The 21758-nt window shown below is 38.2% G+C and overlaps 1 pseudogene; it reads right to left on the bottom strand.

The window, feature by feature from the left end:
• Positions 1 to 5509: 5509 nt before the first annotated feature.
• Positions 5510 to 17186, bottom strand: LOC103726692 (annotated as a pseudogene).
• Between the last annotated feature and the right edge of the window lie 4572 nt (positions 17187 to 21758).

Genomic DNA, 21758 nt, shown 5'->3' with positions numbered 1-21758 from the left:
GAATGAAATGGGGCAAGTGGTAGTAACAGAGAGTGCAGACAGGAGTGAAGGTCTAAATAAGATCAAAATAAATTAAAAAGAAAAGAATGATGTCTGAAATGAGTAACATAAAAAAGCAAACTTGATTCTGGTTCACATTCTCTGAGTTTTCAGAGCACAATTTTTTGACCATGTTACGTTTAGGCTTGTGGTGAAGAAACATGTTTGTCAGCATGCAGTGCAGTACATCTATTTACCTCATAGGGTCATGACATATATAAGACCTAAGAGGGGCATGATTCCCAGTATTGCCTCCAAAGATATGTCTGCAGTACATAGAGAAGTCCTCTTAAGCCCATCTCTGAAAAATCCCTACCCCTTGTCAATAAAGTCACCCTGGAAACAAGCCTATAACACACAAGACATTAGGAGACTTTCCAGATCCAAAATGTATTGGGACTTAATATTAAGGGTAAATGTTTTTGCTATGTGGGTTCTGGGGTCTTTACTGTGACTCTGTGCTACTGTTGCTAAGCTAAAGCATTGATTCATAGAGCAAATAATGGGATATAGGCAAATTCATTCATGGGGTATGGCTTTCATACCCTCAGTTATATAACTGCCCATTCAACACTGTGAAGTATTGATATCACACCACCTGAAGATAAAGTTTGTTTTCAGTTAAAGAAAAGAAAATACAGCATTGATTCTTGGTTGGGTTCTACATTTATAGTTATTGTTATTAAATACAGATTTTTAGGGAAACAAAAACAGAAAGTAAAACCAAACCTTTTGAAAACAGTTTCCCCAAATGTGTCCCATTATCAATTGTTCTGCAAAATGTTATTCATATTAGGTACTGTGCCAAAAAAGGATTCATGTTGAAATTTATTTGAAAAATATTTGCTCAGAAAAGCTTAAAATTCTTTGCAAAAGCAATAATTAAAATAAGGTTACTTAGTGTTGGCATGGTGGTGCATATCTTTAATCTGGTATTCAGGAGGCAGGGGCAGTTGGATTTCTGCGAGATCCAGACCAACATGACCTACATAGGGAGCTCCAGGTCACCTGGGGCTACTCGAAAACTCTGCTTGGCAGAAAGAAATTTAAGAACCAGAGGGACAAGATACTTACTGTTAGTGCATTGTAGACACAATAGGGAGTCTATACCAATGAATTTTCCATAGTATGGTCATCTAACAAGATCCTCATATTGACAAAACCAGTTGACATGCCAAGGTTGACAAGGGAAATTTCAAAGGGCCCCACCTCAAGATGAAGAGATACAGGCAATCAGTGGATACTGAGGGAGTAAGAATTAGTTTTCCCCAGGGACTAGCTCACAGAGAGTTTATCTAATTCTAAGTGGGCAACTCTAAACACAGGTACATATGCACAGCAATAAATGGATTCAGTGCAGTATGTATATGTAATAACAATAATTAAAAAGAGGACAAGAAATTGAGAGATAGTAGAAGGGTCATGGAGGGAGACCATGATGGATGGAAACAATGCAAACCAAATGCAAACTCATGCATGAAATTCTCAAAAATAAAATAATATGAATGTACCACTGTTTATTACCCCATCTAAGATATGCTGAACTGACTTAAAAGAGAATGATATTCCATACTATCAAACTTCTAAATTCTACTTTGTAAGTCTGATCTATTACAAAGGCAAGATCCATACAAATAAATAGATTGAGACTGTTCTATGCAACTTAGTTTATAAAGCCCATTCTTTTTTGTACCAGCATAAACAATCATTAGAAATATTAAATGAAAGAATAATCAGATAGTTATCAAACAGGATCATTTGGTTATTTCTTAAGTTATAGCTATATAATGTTGACTTGACCAAATCTAAATAGTTTTACTGCTACATTTTGTTCTAATTAATTATGAAACTTTAACTGTATTTGTCTGATGGTGCGTATATCATTAAGTCATCTTTATTTTATTGGAAAAGAAAATGAATACACTTTTAGTGTTTGCATTAAATCACCTTTAAAATAATGTAAAATAACTTAGTTAAAAATACTGAAATCATTTCAGAAAAATGAACATTAATTATCCTTACTTATAGCTTTGTATAGTTATGAAGTTTATGAAGAGGAGGATTTATGGTGATCCTACATATTTTAAAAACATATTCCATCATTGATAGATAAATAAAAGAAGCACACACATTTAAAGAGGTTATAGAAAAATGTAGAACCAAGTAATATAATGATAAATTGTATGTGTGGTTCTGACTTACTGGGTGGGAGTCAAAAGTCAGCAGTGCTTTTGAATAACCATTACTTCCTCTCTGCTTTTGCAAGATTCTTCGAGGTGATGAAAGATAGTCTCATTATCTTCTTAATGTTCAGCTGATATTCTCCTGAGTATTAAAGGAAGTTACTTTAACATTTCCATATCATCTTATACAGACTCATACGATGAAAGGAGAGAGCTAGAATATAATACATGAGTACTTAATGTGATGGGCATGAGAGAAGTTAGTGAAATCAAATAGCACAATATAAGGAAGAGGTTGATGTACTACTTATGACAGAAGAAAATGCATCCTGAGTAAAGGACAAAGAAGAAGAGCCTGGCATAAAGACAGCAATATTTGTAGATAATGTTATTCCTTGAAATCAGAAAAGAATCAAAACTATTTAGACATATTAGAGGAATTTAGTAAGATTTATCAATAAAAAACAAATTAAAATTAATACTACTTCTTTTTGCCAGCAATACCATCTGAAAATAAGTAGATTCATTATTAGGAAAAGGTATATTCTAGACATTTAGAGCTGTATACTGAAAAATTCACACTAACAAAAATGTGAAATATGAACTCATGCTCTAAAATAGGATACAACAGTGTTGCCAAATATGTCAGTGACCCACCTACTGAAATTACTGCCAAGTCACAATGCTTTTAGACTTTTTAAATTATACAAAACATCTTAATCATTTTTACACCTCCTCCCCTATATGCACCCCCATACTCCCCCACCAGATTTCATGCATTCTGTCATGTATGTTAAGGCCTATCAAGTCAAGTTTATGTACACAGATGTCCCTCAGTACATGTTCATCCACTGAGGTCTAGCCATCCCACCTAGAGTTTCTTCCTTAAAGAATATCAACTCTCCCACACCCAGCAGTAATCAGTTGCCAATAGTTGCTTAGCTAAAGTTAGGCCTGCTGGCCATTTCCCCAGTTCTATGTTGGTTTTTTGTCGGTTGGATTTGCATTGGTCTTCTGCATTCTGTGCAAGGTCTCAGAGGCCTGAAAGTCTCTTTTTCTTTATGTTGATATACTTCTTCCAGTGACTCTTACAATATTTCTACCCATAGACATTCTTTTTAAAAGACAAGATCTCACTATGTAGCCCTCTCTGGTCTTGAATTCACTCTGTAGCCCATGTGAGCCTTGAACTCAGAGACCCACATGCTTTTGCCGCCTGAGTACTGGATTAAAGGTGTGTACCACCATGCCCAAACTTCTTTTAGACATTTGAAGTGGACAAATTATTCTAGAATAATTATAAGAAATATAAACATCCACAATGTATGTTTACTTAGAACACAAAGTAAAAATGGGAAACTCCTAACCAGCATCAATAATGTGATTAAAATCAGAGAAAAAGGAAATCAAACCCATCTCTCTCCCATCTTCCATTTATGAGCTATGATGATACTCAAAGTCCCAATCATGAATTAATCACAAGTCAGAGGATGAATACTGTGAATCAATCACACACCATCATCTTCCCCTCAATGACCAGCAACTCTGCTGACATGAGTAGACAAGAAGAACACAGGAACTATGCAGACAAAAGCAAACTAAGATTAAAAAGCATGTGTACTGAGAACACCTTGGAAGATAGTAGACATCTCATCATTACATATAGTTGGAGCAGGAGTTTAATAACAACTTATCAGAGATCCTAGACTACGTTTCTCTTACAAACTGTGAGTCTCTGAGCAGATCAGCCACTACTTAGTAGGCCAGTCAACAAAATAAGCTCAGTATTTGGAACATAGCAGGCCTTTGTTTCATGGTGGAACAGGAGACAACCAAGATCCTTTCACTGCGGTTCATAGCAATCTGCGACCTTATAAGAGATTTTATGTTTAAGCCATGGTGAACAAATATTTTTTATTCATTTTAAATGAAATGAGCAGTCAGTTTCCAAACCTTCTAAGTGGGATGGTCCATTTTGACCTGGATTGCATTGGCCTATTTTAAGCCCTATATGTCTTTACATCAGACAAAACTAAAAGGAGTTTGCCTCTATCTCCAAAATATGGATATCATATCGTTATCCCAAGGATAAACCAAAAATAATTCAAATAAGTTTATTCCATTTGAGGAATGTTAGACAGCATGAAGGAATCCTGTCTAGTGACCAAAACATTTAGGTGTAAGATCATTTAGATCATTTGCCAGATTAACCACTTCAAAGGGGCATTTGAATATCTGAGGAGTCTGATCCCCAGGGAAGGACCAGTGTTTTGTAACTAATACATCAAGGAACTGTTGAAGTTTTATTTATTTATTTTTTATTCAAAGATAAAGGAGTTTTCTGAAATTAAGGTTTTTTTTTTTTAATTTTATTTGCTGTTGTTCTTTAAGTCCTTATTTTGGGGCATAGACTTTTTTATGTTTTGTTCCATTAGTACTACTGGTCAATTCAATGGGAGGGGAGCTTGTGGTATGCGTGTATGTGAATTTTACTTCCCATATTCCTATTATTACATGTTCCAGTCACTCAGCAATGGGAAGTCAAGCTGCAGCTCACATTCTAAAAATATCTTGTCAAAGGTCTGCAGATTCCTTTACTGTTTGTATTATTCTCTAAAATAGTAGTATAATAACAACAGAGTCTAGATGTATACATATATGACAATTTATAAAAAAATTGTATTTGAAAAAGTTGTAATTGAAAAAAATTCACTGAGGGTGTTGAAGCAGAGCTAGTGAAAAAGGCTAATAAATCTTGGGGACCGTGTAATTGAGATGATCAAGTCTGAAAAACAGGAAGAAACATAAATGTATTCATGATTGGGCACTCAGAGACGTGTAGATAAATGTCAGGTTCATTAATGTATATTCAAAAGAATTCTCAAAAGAACAGAAGAAAGAAAAAAAGATGAGGTAATTTCAGGACACAGTGAATGCCTCAAATCTTCAGAAAATTGATGAAAATCAGTAATCTGCATACCCAAGAAACTGAACAAATGCAAACTAGGATGAATACAAACATAGTTTTTTAAACATGCCACAAAAATCTGCAGGAACACAAAGAAGCAATCTTGTAGGCTGAGGTAGAATCGACTCCTCATGTACAGGGAATCAGAAATACCTAGCAGCACTTTCTGTCCCATCAGAATCTACAGACACCGAAATACCTGGGGAGTATTTTCAGACTGATAAATGGACTAGCAACCAGCAATTCTGTCATAGTACCTATCCTTCAGATGAGGAGAAACAGGTATTTTATGGAGAAAAGTGTATATACAGAAGCTATACTAACTTTCCGGAATAAGACATAATTTTATGACTTTCTTGGTAGAGTCACCATTACCAAGATTTTCCAACTGTTCAACCTACAATGATTAGGAATATAAAACACAACACAAAGGCATTCCCCCTCTCTCTGTTTAACAAATTTAAATGAAGGGTATATATCACTGGAATTTAGAAAAATTAAGACTAGATGAATACCCATAAACGTGCTGAAGGAACTGAATTTGCCATCTGGATTTTCATTTTCATTTTCTAAAAACTTCATCTTTCTCTTTTTTTTCTTGCTATCAATTCTTGGAAATATAACTTGCTCCATATGTATATTTTCTCTAGGTGACAGTATTTTCTCTAGAAGGGTGAGGTTAACATGTCTGAATCAAAGTAATTGCACAGATTGTGTTCATTGTGTGATAACCATGAGACCTTGGTGAGAACAGGAAGTTATGGCTTAAAACAATGTGTTTATGTGTCATGTTGATGTGGCTAGAAGTTTTAATGATTAGTTTTAATTTTCTACTTGACACAATCTTGAATCAACTGGAAGAGACTCTCGTTTCAGGACTGCCTAGATCAGATTGGCTTGTCGGCATGTCTATAGGGGATAATGTTGATTATATTCATTGATGTGGGAAGGTCTATTCCTTCATGATTAACATCATTCCATAGGCAATGAATTCACGACTGTAAAATAGTAGAGAGGGTACCCAGCAAAGGAAACATGCATGCATTCAAGCTCTCTCTGTTCTTGACTATGGAAATGATGTGATGGTATGATGGGCTGCCTTCTTACATCAATGTTCTGTAAAATGAATTGTGAGCCCAAATAAAACTGTTCTCCCCCAAGTTGCTTTTTATCAGAGCATTGTGTCATTGTAGCAGCTGGAAACAAGACTAAAACACTTCTGAGGATCTTGTTTACTTTTTTCTCTTTTATTGAATTTTTTCAAATTTCATACAATATATTTTGATCATAGTTAGAACCACTCCCCTCTCTGCAACCCCTACTACCTTCTGTCCAATTTCATGTACTCTATTACATATATGTATATGAATATATATAGATGCACACACATGTATGTATATTAAGGTGTACTGCATCTAATTCATGTCTCCAAATGTGTGTGTCACATCCACTGGAGCTTGGTTAATCTACCAAGTGTCACAGCCTTAAAACAAATCCAACTCTGTTCTAGCAGCTATTGGCTGCCAAAATTTCCTCAGCTAGGGTTTGACATTCTTACTAACTTTCCACTTCTCTACTGTGATTTTTGTCTGGTTTGCATTTAGTGGGTCTTTTGCTTGCTGTCATCAATGCTGTAAGTTTATATGAGTAACCACCCAGCTCCCTGGAAACTATTTCTAGATATCATTCACCACATCTGGCTATTAAAATCTTTCTTCTCCCACTTCCACAGTGATCCCCGAGCCTTGAGAGGCAGAGGTTTGATGTAGGAATCCGATTCAGGGATAAGTCTTCATCATTGACATGCCAAAAAATTATGTAAAGTGGAAACCCCCAAGCTAGACACGTGTGCTGTTGACAAAGTATAGTTTCCTTAGCTTTAAATGTTTTTAACTGATTTAACTTTTATTTCAAACTAAATTCCATTTAGTAGATTTTCTATCCTTACTACTTAAAGGGAGGTCTCAGCTGAACCCATTGAAAGAATCATAACATGATGGGAGGTAGTCTCTATTTGGAGAAAGCTGGTCACTGGGGACATGTCCTTGGACACTGCACCTGACTCTGGCTTACATACAGCCAGCCCAAACCAGAATGCCTCTTCAGGGGCCCTGGATATACATATTTTGCCTGTGGAGCTGGTATATATAACTCAGATTAAATGAAGGGGACTCTCCCTTCCTTGAGATTCAGTTAGAGTCTTCATGTCCAGAGTCCTGACTTATCCTGCCCCAGCCTCACATTTATTTGGCATTATAAATCCAGATCCCACCTCAGTTGCACACAGTCCAGCATAACTCATCCCATGGAACTCTTGGGTTTGGGTAAATTTCTGCCATCGAAGGTTTAGACCTTAAGGAGATGGTACCTTTGGATGGCACTGGGATCAAACGAGCTTGTGAAGATAGGTTCCCTGTGGTGTCATTAGTGACTTTATAAGAAGATGATAGGAAAGTTGGGTGTCTCACTGTACTTTAATTCTGTTTTCAGGAGGCTGAATCTGGAAGATTACAAGTTTGAGCTATGTAGTGATTAACTTGTTTCAAACCTCCCTTCTGGAAGAAAGAGAAGAAGAGGAAGGAAGGAGGAAGATGAATAGAAGCAAGAGTGTGAGTGTGAGGAGGAGAAGGAGGAGGAAGAGGAGGTTAAAGAGACCAGAACTTGCATGCTTGTTATGACTCCCCATGTAATTATCCACCAGGCTGCACTGTAGCTCTCCCTCACCAAAGGTCAGGAAGAAGCCAGTGTCGCTACTATGCTCCTGGATTTCTCAGCCTTCAAAATATTCAGCCACGTAAACTCCTATTTAGAAATCACCAAGTCTCATGTATTTTCTTTTATTTTTTTTTGAGCAGCAACTTAAAAATTAACGAATCAGCTTAACATTTAATATATCATTATTTAAATATTTCAAAATCAACATTGTATACAAGTAAACTAATATCCAAAATACATTTAAGAAACTATATTTCATCTTTCCTGAATTATGAAAACACAGGCACTTCTGTAGAGAGACATGGGCTCCATTACTACTCAGAATAATTTAATCAACATATGAATATGGGAAGGGTAGGATCCTGGAGTTTCATAAATTTTTTCTGAGATAGGGTCTCCCTGTGGTCTTAGCTGGCCTGGAATTTGCTGTGTAGACCAGCCTGGCCTTAATCTCACAGATGTCCTCCTGTCTCTATCTCCTTGGTACTGAGATTAAAGGCAAATGCTACCATGCCTAAACAGACAAACTACTTAAGGAAAGTTTGGCAAATTCAATCTTCTGATGTCCCATTCAAAAGTCACAAAAACTTTCTTAGCCCACAGTGAACATTCACAAACCTATATGACGGTAAGGGGCAGTTCATTCTGTAGTTGGCCATTCATGAATCATAATCACGATTTTAAAATATGAACTTAGTTAGCTATCATGATACAAACCAGAAAACAAAACACAAGAAAAATAAAATCCTCTTTGTCCTTAAGAGCACAGCAGGCTATACTTGGTGTGCTGCCCAGCAACTCTTTGTTTCGTAATTAACTGATCATATAAACACAAGACAGCACTGTTAGGGTGGCTGAAAATGTTGACCTTAGTTCATTATCTACATAATTTTTAAAAATTCATCCAAATCTCATTCAAATAAATTTAATTCCATTTCAGAAAAACTGCTGAGTCATGTCTAACAGGGAACTACAGGGTATGAGTCCCAGCTAGCACAACCAGAAGACACTAGGTTCACTGAGTCATTGAAGTGGAACTGGTATGAAAGAATTAAGCTCCCTAACCTTGAAGTATGGTGATATTAAATTTACCATCTGAGTCTTCATGTTTCCTTTGAAAGAGAAAGTTCTGCCATGACAATACCCTCTTTGGTTGCCCCTCTACCACTATGTCCATGTGGGTTCTTAGACACCAAGTCTAAGATTGTAATGGGCAAATACCCATGACTTGAACATCTGGTTAGTGGTCTACTGAAGTCCCTAGATTGTGTTAAAATCATCACAGCAAAACTCCCATTTGAGCTGTTTATGAGATAAAATATACTGATGCATATCAGCATCCAAAACTCTAATGCTAAGGTCTTGATACCTGTAAGTCAAGCCCTGAACAATTTTCATTGAATTCTGCCATGTAGAGTCATGTACGTTAAGGCCTATCAAGCCAAGTCCAAGTTTCTGTCCCCTGAATGTCTCTTGGTGTGAGTCCATTCACTGGATTTTAGTCAACCTTTCTAGTGTCACTTCCTTAAAGAAGACCAACTCTCTGTCAACCAGCAGTGATCAGTTACCAACAAAGGTTGGGGTTGCTTACCATTTCCATGCTTGTGTGCTAGATTTTTATCTAGTTTGAAGTTGTGTGAATCTTGTGGATGCTGTCACCATTACTCTAAAGTTCATATGAGTAGCTTCCCAGCTATCTGAAAAACTCTGTTTCCCTCTGGTCTCCCAACACTTCTGGCTTTTACATTCTTTCTACTGACTCTTCCACAAATGGTACCTGACCCCTGGGTGTAAATAAGCCTTGGTTTGATATACATATATTGTCCAGGGATCAAAATGTGAAATTTCTTACTCTGTACTTTGGATAGTTGGAACATTCTGTATTAATATCTGTTGCATGAAGAAGCTTAACAGATGAGAGGTGAGAGATGAATTAATATTCTTTCCACCTCTTGTTCTGCTATGTTCCCTGAGCCTTAGGTATAGAGGCTGCATTATAGATGTACCACTTAGGGCTGGACAGCTAACAGGAACTTACTCTCTGGCTAAGACCAGATGTAGAACTCTTTAATATGACCATCTGTTGCAAGAAGAAGCTTTTTTGAAGACTGGTAAGGGATCCAATTGTCTATAAATATAAGGATATAAGAGTACAGGAAGAAAATGCATTGGTCTAGGGATGTGGCAAAAGTTGGCTTTTCTTGAGGATCTAGGTTTCCAGCCATTTGTATTTGGCTATGTTTACAATGCCACACATGTCTTCTATTTTGTACAGAGAGCCTTAAGTCCATAAGAATACCCCTAATTATCCCCCAAGTAAAAATGCCACTACTGCATCAATAGAGATAGTTTGCTGGAACAGTTATTGTGTTTGTTAGGCTTTACAGCTGGGTAGAACCCTTGGTTTATTTTCTCCCATGGAAATTGCACAGCATCCCCTGATCTGAGAGCTAGCTTCGGGGAGGAGGTTCCCAGGTCAGTTCCAGCTTGATTGCTTCAAGTCCTGTATCCAGTGTATGTCCTGTCTTCAGCAATAGGGTCTTAGCTTCAAGTTATGGGAGGCAATCAAGGGCTATGGCAATGACCTGTATTATTTTGGGAGTCTCTTGGACTACACCGAACCACAACTCAGGAGGATTTCTCCTGCCTGGTGTGTTTTATTGTTTTTGTTTGTTTATTTGTTGTTGCTATATAGCCTTCAGTTATACAAATGTAGTAGTATATATTTTGAATATGGATTTTTCAGTATGCTTTTGAACTAATACTCTCTGTTTTTCTTTTATACTCCCTAAGAATTATTTGTCTCTCTTCTACCTCCCCTGTGTAGCCCTCCCTCCTCCCTCCCCATTAAAGTGCTATTTTTCCCACTGATAACACACATCCCCTACTCCCTTTTTCCAGCATCTCTTCACTTTTCCATGATTTCTCTCTGTTTTTTCTGGCTCTTGAGGTTAAATTAGGATATATACTCTCATCTAAGGATTTGGAACTAAGATCAGAAATAAGCAAGAACATGCATCCTTTGTTTTCTGAGTTTGTGTTACTTCACTGAATATAAAACTTCTAGTTCCACTCATTTACCTACAAATTTCATGATTTCATTTTTCTTTATTCCTGAGTAGAAATCCATTGTGCAATGTATCACATTTTCATTATCCATTCATCAGTTGAGAGACATTTAGGTTATTTCCATTTCTTAGCTATTTTGAAAAAAAGCAGCAACAAACATGACTAAAGAAATATTTCTACAGTAGGATGGGTTCTTTGGGTATATGCCAAGGAATGATATAGCCAAATCATATAGTGGATTATTTTGTTGCTGTTTTTAAGAGTTCTCCACCCTAATTTTCATAGAGGTTACAGCAGTTTGCAATTCTGACAGCAGTGAAAGACAGTTCCCATTTCCCTGGATCTTCTTTAGCATTTGGTGTCCTTTGATCTCTAGATCTTAGCCATTCTGACTGGGTTAGATAGAATCTTAAAGTAGTTTTTGCATTCCCCTAATTACTAAGGGTGTTGAACATCTTTTAAGTTGTTTCTTTGTCATTATAATTCTTCTTTCCAGAACTCTCTATTTAGAACCAAAGCTCATTTTTAATTGTGTCATTTATTTTTGGAATCTCTGTTTTTTGAATTCTCCCTATATCTGGTTATTAATCCTCTGTCAGATGTATAGCTGATGAAGATTTTATCCAATTTTGTGGGCTTCCACTCTACTCTATGATTGTTTCCTTTGAAGTACAAAAATCTTTTAATTTAATGAGGTCCTATTTGTCAATTGTTAAAATTAATTCTTGAGCAATTGAAGTCTGATTTAGAAAGTTCTTTCCTGAACCTATAACTTGTATGGTCTGCCTATATTTTCTTCTCACAACTTTAGTGTTCCAGGATTCACATTGAGGTCTTTGATCTATGATGTGGAGTTGACTTTTGTGCAGGGTGATAATGTGAGTCTAATTTCATTTGTGTACAACTGGAGCCTCCCAGGATTATATAGGTGTGTTTGTTAGCTCTTCATGGAACTTCTGGTCCCAGGCCACAGTAGGGTCTGGAACAGCTCACCAAGATGTCTCACACAAAATGGAGGAGCTCCGTTATTACAGCATCTATGGAGATGATCATGTGATTTTTGCCTTTCAGTACATTTGTATGATTGAATTTATTGATTTACATACATTGAACCATCCCTGCATCTCTGGAATAAAGCCAGCTTGATCATGGTGGATGTTCTTTTTAATGTGTGTTTGTATGTAATTTGAGAATATTTGTTGGAGAAATTTTACATCTATGCTCATTAGGGATATGGTCCTACAGTTTTCTTTTTTGTTGTTTTCTCCTGGTTTTTGTAGTACAGTAATATAGGTATGGTGGTTTGAATGAGAATGTCTACCATAGGCTCCAAGTATTTGGACATTTTCTCTCCAGTTGGTGCCACTGTTTGGGGAAATTTTAAGAGGTGTGGCCTTACTGGAGGAAGTAAGTCACTGGGAGTTGTCTTTGAGAATTTTGAGAATGTTTAAGGCTTGCAGATTTCCAGTTACTCTCTGCTTCCTGTGCCTTCTTGAAGATGTGATTGATTGCTCTGCTTTCTACTTTGGGCCACCTTCTCCTGCCATGCCTCCCCTGCCATTATCGACTGCCTCTTGGAACAATAAACCTAATAAACTCTTCTTCTATAAGCTAACTTGGTCATGGTGTTTGGTCACAGAAAAAGAAAAAGAACTAATCAATAGAGGTTGATATTAGTGGAGTATTGCTGTGAAGAAGTGACCAAGTGTGTTTATTGAGGAATGTGGAAGACTGTAAGTTTGGACTACAAAAGCAGTTGAATGCTATAAGCAGATTTTCACAGGCTGTACTAGAAGGAGCCTGGAAGAAAGTAGAGCTGAGAGCAAAGTAGTTCCAGAGGAAGATAAGGACTTAAGCAGTGTTGGTTAATTTCATCCTCTGAGGAAAAGGGATGGGTCTAGAGACCCAGAGAGAAGTAGAGCACACTGGGAATAAGGAGGAGTTGATGCCACTTTGGAACCAGTGAATAGCAGGTGAGTAGTGAGCCAGGCTGCCTTGGTCCCGGAGTCCCGTGGAGATCATGAGGACCCCATGGACCCTGCACATACCTCAAGGGGCAAGATGGTACACAAAAGGTGGCAAACTTTGGGCAGGGTATGGCAAGGATCTCAAAGCTTAGTCAAAATGTAGAAGATGGTCTAGGGGAGCTTATGCTTTGTAAGTCAATGTTCCCAAATGACATATAAACCATGCTAAAACCCAAATAAAAGATATTCTACTGGTTTGTTAGCTCTGGGGCCTCAGATGGCCCAGGCAAGGGGGTCTCTCAAAAAGGGGGAGGGGAAAATTTAGTAGAACAAGCAATAGACTGGGATATTTTGGCAAGGAAACTGTCTGCGTCTACCCATAAAACCCAAGAGCTTGTCCGAGGCTAAGGGAAAACTAATGGACTAATTTCTTTGGTGGGGGAAATATCAAGACAGCCTAAAATAGAATTGGTGCCATGATTATTAATGGAGAATGTTAAAAAGATATCCAATCAAATAGGGTAAGTGGAAGGAAAGCAGAAGGAAATTCAAAATGCACAGTTTGGATTGATAAAGGGCATACTAAGAAGTGAAATAATGTTGGAGACAAGGCATATGATGAGGGAAAAGCTTTCTTTGATAAAGATATCAAAACCCTTAAGGAGAAGCCTCCAGATTTGCACTGTAATAATGGAAAGAGTACCTTCATGTCAAGACCCAACTCAACTAAGACTTAAACTTGTGAAAAGAAAAGGCTTAATGAGTTTTCTCCTAGAAAAAATGCAACTCACAAAAGCTGCTGGTGATGTGGATGAATTGTGCCAGGGTGATCATAAAGTAGCAGGCAAACTTAGCAGTGTTGTTCATGTAGTGCTGGCTTAGAAGTATGAAAGATACAAAAATGAAAGTGTTATCAGTTCTTCCTCCACAGTTTCAGAGCAGTTGAGGTCATGTAGCATGCAACAGGGGCATCCCTGTATAAAGAAGACCCTGACAGGCCATTACATGAAGCTGTGGAGGTGAAGCCTGATTGGCAGTTGGAGACCCCAAGGTGCTAGAGCCAAGAAACATCTCTCAAGGAGTGTGGCACACAGGGAGTAGTACCAGCCCAAGAGAGAGTTGTATGTTTCATGAAGCAAAGATGGAGGCACTGACCCATCTAAACTGTTTGGCCACAATGTTCTAGAATTCAGACATGGAGCTACTGAATTTGTTTTCCCTGTTGTGTTTCAGTCTCTTTTTTTGGTCTGGTATTTCCTCACTATGCTCCCATTTATTCATTTTGTAATGTGGTTATTTATTCAGTTTCATTGTATATTGGAAGAACATAATTTGTCTCTTGATTTTACAGAGGCTTACAGTTAAGAGACTGCCTTGAGTCTTAGAAGAATCTTTGGACTCTGGGCTTGAAAATTATTAAGACTGGTAAAGAATATGGTTACTTTTGAAGGTGAACTAAGTGCAATTTGCATTTTATGTGGTCATAGCCTATGGGGCCAGGGAGTGGTTGCAAGGATTTGAACATAGTGTGCCTAGTTGGTGGCCATGTTTTGGTAGTTTTAGGAGGTGTGGGCTTCCTGGAGAAAGCACATCACTGGGGGTGTTCTTGGAGAGTTCTTAAGGTTTGCCAGATTTCTAGCAGCTCTCTATTTCCTGTGACTGCGTGATGGTTGTTCAGCTTTGTTCTTCATGGCCACCTTCTGCTACTATGCCTCTGTTGTCATTATGAACTGTTCCCTGGTTCCTTCTCTAAGTTGCCTTGGTCGTGGTGTTTTATAATAGCAACAGAAAAGCAACTAATACAACTGGCTTCACAGAAGGACTTTGGGAGTTGTCCCCCTGTTTCTATCTTTTAATTTCAGACCATAAAGGAACTCTCATCTAGATTAGTTATCATTGCTTCCTGGAGGCACCAATCCATATCACAGGATCTCTTGATTCCAAGAGAGAGGACCTCTACTCTTTGGTTTCTTTTCTTTCTGTAGCCCTTCTGCTTTTCACCACAGTCATCTTTCCTGTATGAACCACTGCAAATAATTACACTCCCTGATTCTCCTCAGAGACAATAGATTTTGCCCAGATAATAAGAGCTTTATATGTACTCTGTGTTTCTGAAATATATAAGGGAACATTGTAGAGAATTCTGACTTTTTTTTTAAGAAAATCAAGAGTTTGCTTTTATTGTCATTATCAACAGACCAGCCACAGTTTGGAAGGATGAGGACACTGATTCAATACCCATCCACTGAAGCAAATTAAAAGTACAAAGGCCTCTTAAATGGCTTTAAAGTGACACTGATTTGTTACTGTCCTCCCCCAGAGCCAGCCAGAGGGGAACACAGGGTCCATGCCGATGTGGGGGTGAGAGATGTGGAATCAATGACACAGACACTGGGAGAAAGCAAGCAGAGGGCGAGCTGCTGCAGACTCATTTATTCAAGGAAGTGTTTGGGATTATAAGGGGTCTGCTAGCCAATCATGGCTTCCCACACCATCCTATGATATCCAAAGGCAGTCTGCCTCCAGGCAGATCATCTCTCAGCAGGTTTTCATTGCCACTCCCAACTGTGCTAGGCTATCACTTACGCCGAAGCCCTTTCCCCATTCCTTATGGCAGGCGGCCTGAGCTGGGCCCGGTTCTTTTTATGCCATACACTAATGCCTAAAAGTCAGGGTGATGCTGTTGCTTGTGGCTTGAACTTCACTTCATGTTCTTGACAAAGTCCTCACCTTTCTTAATTGAGGCATTCAGCACAGGGATGGTTGTGTAGGACCCTGAGACCCTCTTCATTCACCTGCTACCCCCAATCTTTCCAGGCCCCCACTAATTGCTCTTTTAGCTTCTGTAAAATGCTTGGCTGCTGCTTTAGCCAGGCCTAGACATGCCCTGGCATGCCCTGAACCCCGCCTGCTATTCCCCCCCCTTCCAGGAAACTATAGATTAAGGAAGCCCGGACATGAAAACTGCCCTATAAGGTAAAAAACGGAGACTCCTAGCCCCACAGATAACAGTCAGCATGTTCCACAGCCCTGAGAATAGCACCTACCAATAAGAAACTTCCAGGGCTGCATCTTATACATCCAATCAGTTTAAAATTATGTTGGCACCCGCGCGGGCTCCTTGAACCAACCAAAATGTATCTTCAGCATCCCCCTCCTCTCTTTGTCTAAAACCTATAAAAGGCTCCACTCTCCCTTACTCTGGGCTCTCAGTATGGAACCATTGAGTTGGTGAGGTCTGAGAGCCCGAGCTTAAGCCCGAATAAACCATAAACTTTGCTTTTGCATTTTGGTGTGTTGGGTGCTTGGTGGTCTTTTTGGGGTCCAGTGGATGGGGTACAACAGTTGCAGCAACCATCTTCTCCTCAAAGGGTATGAGTTTGGCTATGCCCAGGTTCTTCTCCAGGTCCTTTTTCCCCAATAGCAAAGGCATTGAGAAGTAGGTCCACTCCATCTCTGTATTGATCAATGGAACATTCGACCACGTCTTCCTTTCCATTCAGGCCACCCACCAGAGAGAACATGAAGTGGACTCCAACATACCCATGAACTGAACAGCATAATCTTTTCCAGCCTTGGCCTTCACAACCCCTGTGTCAGCCTCCTGGATATGTCTGGTGAATGTAGCTAGCTGGTCCACCTTGGGGATACACTGAGAGATCAGGGGGATGATTGTCTTCCCAGCATGGACACCAATGACAGGCATGATGACTCGAGCTGTATCCAAACCCTTCAGTCCTGCCATGAATGTGTTCACTCTGATGATGTCCAAGGTTGCAACACCAAAGGAAACTTCAGCTATGGTTGGGATGGTGGAGTGAACCGGGTTGGAAATGATGCAGATCATGGCTTACCGGCAGTGTTGAGCATAGACGTCTGTCAGGGTGGCAACAAAAGTGGCGTAGGTATAAAAAAGGTCCTTCCATGTCGTGTCTGCTTTCCTGGGGACTCTGGCTGGGATCACGGCCACATCACAACCCTATAAGCAGTCTGGCTCAGGTCCAAGGTAGCCTTTCACATTTGCTCTTGTCTCGATGTGAGTCAGATCTGCTGCTACACAGGTGTATGAGTGACATCGTAAAGAGTCAGCAGGTTCACTAAGAGGCTGTTCTTCAGGAAGAGTCAAAGGAGCTGCAGGATTTGTCTGGACGCCCCCAGCACAGCTACCTTGGCATTGTTCTGGGCTGAGGTGCTAAAGCTGCAGTGGAGAGTGGCACGGGCAGGCCAGGTGAGAGCAAGCAGCATGGTGAGGTGGGAAGGGTGAAAACAGGCAGACACAGGAAATTTCAGTAGACGAGTGACCCTAAAGATTTTTTTTTTTATTTTATGTGTATGTGTGTTTTACCTACATATATGTAAGTGCACCACACCTGTCCACTACCCATGGATACTAGAAGAAGGTGTTGGATCCCCTTGACCAAAAATTATGGACAATTGCTATCATATGGGTGCTGAGAATCAAATCCAGGTCCTCTAGAACAGCAACTGTTCTTTACCACTGAGCCATCTCTCCAGCTCCATATTCTGAAAATTTATTTTCTCAGGGAACTCATGTTTAATACATTCATTTTCAATAGATATTTCAGAGCTTTGGTAGGTTGCAAATAATGAGCTACTTGGAAAAAACAAAAACAAAAAACAAAATAAAAAAATACTAAAATATGCTCAACCTTTTCTTTTCAAATTCCAAACCAACAAATACATGTCCCATAGTAGAAGTATAGATCAACCACTATTGACAAAGTATCCAGTTCTGAGACACATTTAAATAGCTCAAGGCCTTAACCAGAGGTAAGAATGTAGAGGCACTTATCTCAAGGGCTTACTGAGCTCCACTTTTCTACAGCTTCTTCAGTTGTGTGGACAGTAAGAGTAAGATATCTAACCTCAAATTGACAGTCACCGACATCATCTTCCCAAATACTTCTGGCTACCAAGCATTCTCTGTATCTCTGACTCTTCATTCCTTCCTTTTGTGATTGAGGGGACAGAGTAATTCCTTCCCGTTTCATTAAACCTGTCTTTCTCAGGGTCAGTAAGTAAAGACCTTTGAGTTTGTTTTAGAATTTATTTAATTTTCATCTTCTAGCTAATAAAATGATATGGTACCCTGAGCTTTATTTTCCCTATGACACAAGAAAGAAAATAACATAGATTCTTAAAATAAAAGTAAAGATCGGGCAACCATGAGCAGGCCAAAGGTCAGGGAAGTGGTTAAATGGCACCTGCTAGCGCAGAACCATTTCTGTGTAATAGCATTGCTTTCAGTGAAACAACCAGATACGAGTTCATCCCAGGTAAAAGAAGTAGCATAGATGAAGCATAAATAAAAATCCACAAGAGCCCCTCCTTTCCCATTAGAACAACATTACTGGACACCCTGCTACAAGAAACTCAAATTAGCTAAGGATTTCCAAATGCTGATTAACCTGCAGCATTAGTAGAACCCTTAACTTTATAAGATATGTGCACATGCCCTATATAATTGCACACAGTAAAATTTGTACATATTTCCACAGTATCTTTGCCATATGTGGCACATATTATTTATAATGAAGGCAATGTTTCTAAGCTCATGTTCCTCACTGACTAATGTCTTTAAGGAGAAAAATATTATATTTTGTTCCCTGCAATTGATTCCTTTCTAAAACAAATCTTCAATTTTTCAAAAGAAATAAATTATATTGAATTCTAAATCTGCTTATTAGAAAAACAATATATTGTTGTTTATGAAAGAAGTTAATATTAAAATGTTAGGAAAATAACAGAAAATCAGCATTCTTTTTTACTACTTCTCTACATTCAAAGTGATTAATATATTCAAATGTGTTAGAAACAGATTTCTCTTCTCAGCCAAAATATTTCATCATGTTACATGCATTGTGTGATATGATATATGTTCAGGATGCTAATATATACTTGAATATCAACCTGAATTTTTCAGTTTTCCATTTACTACTTAGTTGTCAGTATCAAACTATCTTTAAAGTTTTTATTTAGAAAAACAGTATCTTTAAACTACATAGGTTTAAATGCTCTACTGATGTTAATTTCTAGGTCACTTGGTGTCCATTTCATGGGAAAAAGTAAAGTATCAAAATTCTTCTTCTTTCCTTCCCTTTTCCTCCTATCCCCTTCTTTCCCTTCCCTCTTCCCTTCCCTTTCCTCCTCTTCATTCTTTATCACTTTCATCCCCTCCCTTCCTATCCCTCATCATGTATCCTGTCCTCTCTTATCTCCCTATCTTTTCCTCAAGGTTGTAAAAATTCTTCCATTTTCTTTATTTTTAAGAATGAGTCAGAGGAAAAAGGGAGCCTTAGACTGCAAAATTAGGAGTTTGAATATTTCAGATCAACTGAAATAAGTTAAATCAACTTTATCAACAGGTGAATATTGTTTCCTTTCATTGAAGATGATATTAAAAGTAGAAATCAGTCTCAAAAAGACCAAAAAACAAACAAAAAAAGTAGAAATCAGTGTGTATTTAGTAATATAAAAATATTTGGAATTTCAATTGAATACAGTATTTTAGATGTATGTATTTTGTTAAAAATTGTTTATTTATTTATATTTTATGTGTATAAGATTTTGCATGTCTGTAAGCATATTATGCATGCAATACTAATGGATGTCAGAAGACGGCTCTGGATGCCATGGAAAAAGAATTAGAGAATATTGTTAGCCTCCATGTAGGTAATGTGTACTGAACCCACATCATCTGCAAGGGTATTCAATTTTCTGAACCACTGAGCCATTCCTCTAGCCACTAGATATGTGAATTGTCTTTACCATTTTGAAATCAACCCATCTTTTCACAACCTTATTTTAAAATTACAATCATAAAACAATATTCAAGAAGAAATCTTTTTCTTTAACTTTTACAAAAACATTATTGAGACTTTCATACATGTATATAAGGTGTTTTGATCAAATCCATGCCCACTCCCCCCTCCAACATTCTGAAGAGGTAACCCTAAAATCTTTTAAGGACTAGATACAAGCTCCCATATTTATATATTTTTTAGGGGGCTTTTGACTACTCTAACATTCCCCCCTCTGGAGAGGTAACCCTGAAATCTTTTAAGGATTGGATACAAGCTCCCAAATACTTTTGACATTTTTGGACTTTGGAACAGAGTATGTCGCTAACAAGCCCGAAGACATTTTGACTTTTAGCTAAGAAACTGGCTACAATTCTTTGGGGACTTTTTACCCTAACTGCCTAGTCAATTCTTACCTTCTATTCTTATCCTCTGAAGGGGTTACCCAAATTTCCAATAGGGAATAAGGACACAGAACTCTCTGGCTTCTTCCATGCTGAACAGGGATGCAGGGTGAGGCAATTGGAGTGTGCCTTCAGTGGGTCTATCTAAAAGACTCCCAAATTGCATAACTCTTGTCTCTAAGGGGAAAAGAAAGTCCATGAATCATGAATAGGAGATGTGAAGGGGAAGTAAAGTCAAGAGTAATTGGCATTACAAGTTCAAGACAGGGAACAAGAAAAAAGTCAGGATAGAGCAATTTTTAAATGTTCGTAAGAGTCCATTGGTATTTGGCTGGGAAGAGTGGCTGGTACTCAGGTGAGGGTCAGTGACCCTGCTTGGCACTCCTTTAATGAATGAGTACAACCATCAACAAGCCTAATTGTGACTATGTTTAGTGATCAGGCTCAGCACAAGTCATGATGGTGGTTATTTCAGGCAGAATGGAGTGCTATACAGCATTATCTCATTAAAAGGACCTCTAAGTTTAAAAGGATTTGGTGCTAGGAGCCATATATGAGGGAGAACATACGTCATTTGTTTTTCTGAGTCTTTGTCATTTCATTTAGTATAATCGTTTCTAGATCCATCCATTTACCTGCAAATTTCATTATTTCATCTTTCTTTACTGCTAAATAGAACTCCATTGTGTAAATATACCACATTTTGTTAACCACTCATCAGTTGAGGGACATTTAGGTTGCTTCCATCTCTTAGCTATTGTGAAAAGAGCAGCAACAAACATGGTTGTACATGTGTCTCTACAATAGGATGAGTCCCTTGGGTACATGCCAAGGAGTGGTATAACCGGGTCATATGGTAGGTTCATTTTTAGATTTTTAAGAGTTTTCCACAGTTTTCCATACTGCTGCACAAGTTGGCAATCCCACCAGCAGTGAATGAGCATTCACCTTTCTCCACATCCTTGTCAGCATTTGATATCATTTGTTCTCTTGATCCTAGCCAGTCTGATTGAGGTAGGTGATACCTTAGGGTGGTTTTAATTTACATTCCCTAATTACTAAAAATGTTGAACACTGTTTGAAATATTTCTTATCCATCTTTATTTCTTCCTTTGAGAACTCTCTGTTTAGATCTTTAGCCCATCTTTAATTGTGTCATTTGGTTTCTTGATTCATTGTTTTTTGAGTTCCTTTTATATTCTGGATGCTAAACCTCTGTCAGATGTATCACTGGTGAAGATTTCCCATTATGTGGGTTTTTTCTTCACTTTTTTGATTGTTTCTTTTGTCGTACAATTATTTTAATTTAATGAAGTCCCACTCATTGATTGCTGACCTTAATTCCTGAGCAACTTCTGTCCGATTTAGAAAATCCTTTCTTATACCTATATCCTGTCAGTTACTGTCAATATTTTCTTCTAATAGTTTGAAGGTTTCCAGTTTCACATTGAGGTCTTTGACCCATTTGGAGTTGACCTTTATGCAAGGTGAAAGATAAGGATCTAGTTTCATTCTTCTGAAGATGGAGATCCAGTTTTGCCAGCACCACTTGTTGAAGCTGCTGTCTTTCCTCCATTGTGTGTTCTTGGCAC

This window comes from Nannospalax galili, unplaced genomic scaffold (assembly GCF_000622305.1).
Source record: "Nannospalax galili isolate Female #2095 unplaced genomic scaffold, S.galili_v1.0 scaffold227, whole genome shotgun sequence".
Lineage (NCBI taxonomy): Eukaryota > Metazoa > Chordata > Mammalia > Rodentia > Spalacidae > Nannospalax > Nannospalax galili.
The sequence above is the reverse complement of the archived record's forward strand: the minus strand, read 5'-3'. Positions and strand labels throughout refer to the sequence as shown.